Here is a 4,602-nt window from a genome sequence, read left to right as displayed (position 1 = left end):
AAAACGGGTGAAGCAGAATATACAAGTGTCCTCAACATCAGCAGCTCTAGATTATTTGCGTACAAAGATTGACCGGGAGTTTGAACTGAGAAAAACATAACTTAAACTGCAGCAAGAACGATGGAGATGGAAAGAAAAGAAAAGGAAGCCCAGGCAAAAAAGGACGACATGATGTTGCAGCTGCTTTCAAAAATAATTGAAAAGACATAATTTCAAAAATGTGAATATTTAATTGAAAACAAAAGTGAATAAAATGTCATTTTTCATTGTATGATTACAATTTTTGCGTTTTATAACACAAAATTTTATCCATTAACATATCGGTCTAATGTTGGCGGCTGCATTTCAAAGTAAGATAATGTTTCGTTGCCATATATGCAGGTTCGGCAGTTACTAAGAAAAGTCCCCACTAAATATAATTTGCCCTCAGGCTGCAAATACAGCTTTACGTTCTTCTTAAAATCTAAAAATCCAAAGACAATTTGACTAAACGTCCATTTGACGGGAACTCTTACAATTGACATCTGTCTTGAATTGCGTCTCCGGTTCATTAAGCACAGCTCCTTTATAAGGGCCTATTAGATAATCAGACGATGGGTAAGCCGCATCCCCATACAAACACATAGGCCTACGGTTTCCATCATTCATTCTTGCCTGGATTACAGGCAAAATCCAACTCTCCCTGAGCATACCAGAGTCATGCCATCTGCCTTCAATAGGCCCCCACATTTTGGCTATTATACCGTTTGGTATAGTTGTGGCTAGAAAATTCACCGCGTGAGTTCTTTTATTGCCATTGTAAACGATATTCTGATTATATTTTGGGCGACAAATTGAACGGACAGTCCCATCGATGAAACCCCAGCAATTCTGTAGAGGGGCTCCTTTAATTGAAATTGCAGTAGCATAACTAACTAGATGAGATAGGTCAAACCACTCTCTGTGTAAATCTGACAGAAGATGACAATGCTGTGTAAAAACAAAATCCAGTGTTTCTTTGATAATGTACGATAATTCGGGTACTGATCTTACAAACTGTTCCAAACATAATTATACAAACCTGCTGAACCATCTCCCATAAGAAATCCTTTAATAAAATAATCTTTTTCTTCTAATGTTTCTGGTTCTATATTATAAATATTGTCGATTATTTCATCAAATGACATATGATTCATTCTTGGGTAAAATCTTTTATGTAATAATTCATCTCCAATTTTTATATCAGTTGGTTTTATTTCATCACAATTTTGTTTAATTAAACTGTGATCTCCAGTAACATCTACAAACCCTAACTTAGTTCTAACTCTATAAATTTTCTTATTCGTTTTATGCCTAATAATATTCTTTAATTTTTTCCATCCATTTCTTGTCCAAACATCCATTAATCCATTTATTTGTATTCTTTTTTACCATATGAAATATAACGTTCATTTTGTTTAGGAATTATTTCTGAAATTCTTCTAATTTACATTTGATTATTATATTTTAATAAAATTGGGGTATCAGCTGTTACAGAATCAAAATATAATATTTCAATATGTTTTCCCCAAAAAGTGGTTGTAAAACATTATAATAAAAATCATACATTGATAATTATGATATTTCTAAAACATTTGAACCAATGAATATAGGTTTATTAAATTTCATTGACGTTCTTTTTAACTTTACTGCTGATAAATAATCTTCAAATCTTTTATTTCCTAAGTGTCTAGGACTTGATTGTAAATGTCTCAATCGTTCAGAATTATTTACTTATTCAATATCATTAATATTTCTAATATTTTCACATGTTTTGCCTTAAAAAACTATTATTCATTAATTAAAAAGAATCTTTTTCAAAATCTGCTTTAGATATTGTTCTCTGTTGAGTATTGAAATCTATATATTTTTCTAACCACTTCGATTGATTAAATTCAATATATCTATGCACTTTCTTGTATTCCATTCCTTGTTTTAGATAAAATTTTAACATTCTATAATGAACAATATATTTATTATTTTGTGTTAATGATAATTTTTCTGTAAAAACATGGTCTTTCGGTTTTATTTTTTTCTGATATTCACTTAGATAACTATCATCTACGGCTAAATGTTCTGGGCAATAAGGTAAGTTTCTTGTTTTAAACTTTATATTTTCAGGATATTCTAAATCAAATACAAAGAAATAACCAATTGGAGCATCATCTTCTAAACTCATAATTGCGCTTTCCCAATTAGTTTTATTATTTTCAACTTCTGTTAATATAAAATTTTTATATGGTTGAGGTTGCATCATTGCCCAACCATATAAATTATTGGCGTCAATATATAATAATTTATATTCATCATTTGCTTTAAAATACCTATCTCCCATAACACCACTAATTCCACCTCTAATTGATTTTTCAAATAATAAAACCATGTCTGGTTCTTTTAAAACATCTAATTGTATTTGTATATCATTTGTATATTTTAAACCACATTGCAGTTAAACCAGGACTTGAATAACAATAACAAGGATCAACATTATAATGATTTAAATTAACTTTCTTAATTTTTTCAAATATATCAGCCAATATCATAACATGTGATTTTAAGTATAAATCTACTAATTCACCATGATTTTTTATCTTAAAATGATCCAAATATGTATTGTTCTATTAAAAACTTCATCTTTCACGTACTCCTCTTTTAATTGATCATAAAATTGTTCTTTTGATAATTCTGTTACATTAAAATCATCAGGTGTTTTATAAAATGAATAAGGAATTGCACCTCAAAAATCATACAAAATCACACATTACAAAATCAGTATCACTTAAACCTTTTGCTAAAATATCTGATGAACTTGCTAAAAATCTATAAGAATCTAAAAATCTCAAACAACCAAATTGAAATGAAATGTAATTTTTAGATGTCTTAGCTAGTAGTTTAAAATCACATTTTCTCATATTTGCGTCATTTATAGCATTATATTCTTCTATTTCTTGATTAAATGCGCCTAATTTTCCTGATAATTGTTTTATTAATAGATGAGTACCATATCCTGATAAATTATGAAATAATATTGGTACGAAATTTACTTTTTTAGCTTGTGAATTACAATCTTTATGAGCAGCTCCAAGATATTTTGAATTTAAATGATAATCACCTAAAAATAATTAAAATATCTATCACCTAATACACCAGAAACTCCTACTCTTATACATTTTTCAAATAATAATAATTGATCTATATTTGTTTATAAATCCATTTTTATATCTGTAAATTTTAAACCACAATCCCAAGTTAATCCTGGGCTAGAATGACAATGACATGGATCAATATTAAAATATTTTAGATTTACATCTCTAAACCTTTCAAATATATCAGTTAATAATGATACATCTGATTTTAAATATAAATCTACTAATTGTCCATGATTTTTTGTGTTGAAATGATTCCGAATATTCAATGTTCCATTATAAACTTCATCTTTAACATATACGGATCTTAATTCATCATAAAATTGTTCTTTTAATAATTCAGTTATATAAAAATCATTATCCACTCTCTGTGTAAATCTGACAGAAGATGACAATGCTGTGTAAAAACAAAATCCAGTGTTTCTTTGATAATGTACGATAATTCGGGTACTGATCTTACAAACTGTTCCAAACATAATTATACAAACCTGCTGAACCATCTCCCATAAGAAATCCTTTAATAAAATAATCTTTTTCTTCTAATGTTTCTGGTTCTATATTATAAATATTGTCGATTATTTCATCAAATGACATATGATTCATTCTTGGGTAAAATCTTCTAAAATTCTTTTAAAACATCTAATTGTATTTGTATATCATTTGTATATTTTAAACCACATTGCAGTTAAACCAGGACTTGAATAACAATAACAAGGATCAACATTATAATGATTTAAATTAACTTTCTTAATTTTTTCAAATATATCAGCCAATATCATAACATGTGATTTTAAGTATAAATCTACTAATTCACCATGATTTTTTATCTTAAAATGATCCAAATATGTATTGTTCTATTAAAAACTTCATCTTTCACGTACTCCTCTTTTAATTGATCATAAAATTGTTCTTTTGATAATTCTGTTACATTAAAATCATCAGGTGTTTTATAAAATGAATAAGGAATTGCACCTCAAAAATCATACAAAATCACACATTACAAAATCAGTATCACTTAAACCTTTTGCTAAAATATCTGATGAACTTGCTAAAAATCTATAAGAATCTAAAAATCTCAAACAACCAAATTGAAATGAAATGTAATTTTTAGATGTCTTAGCTAGTAGTTTAAAATCACATTTTCTCATATTTGCGTCATTTATAGCATTATATTCTTCTATTTCTTGATTAAATGCGCCTAATTTTCCTGATAATTGTTTTATTAATAGATGAGTACCATATCCTGATAAATTATGAAATAATATTGGTACGAAATTTACTTTTTTAGCTTGTGAATTACAATCTTTATGAGCAGCTCCAAGATATTTTGAATTTAAATGATAATCACCTAAAAATAATTAAAATATCTATCACCTAATACACCAGAAACTCCTACTCTTATACATTTTTCAAATAATAATAATTGATCTATATTTGT

At 27.5% G+C, this 4,602-nt stretch overlaps 1 pseudogene; it reads right to left on the bottom strand.

Moving 5' to 3' along the window:
* Window positions 1-305: 305 nt before the first annotated feature.
* On the bottom strand, window positions 306-1,072 carry LOC141900819 (uncharacterized; annotated as a pseudogene).
* Window positions 1,073-4,602: the final 3,530 nt, after the last annotated feature.

The sequence above is a fragment of the Tubulanus polymorphus genome, chromosome 2 (genome assembly GCF_964204645.1).
Source record: "Tubulanus polymorphus chromosome 2, tnTubPoly1.2, whole genome shotgun sequence".
Lineage (NCBI taxonomy): Eukaryota > Metazoa > Nemertea > Palaeonemertea > Tubulaniformes > Tubulanidae > Tubulanus > Tubulanus polymorphus.
This window is presented reverse-complemented; position numbering and strand designations above follow the sequence as displayed.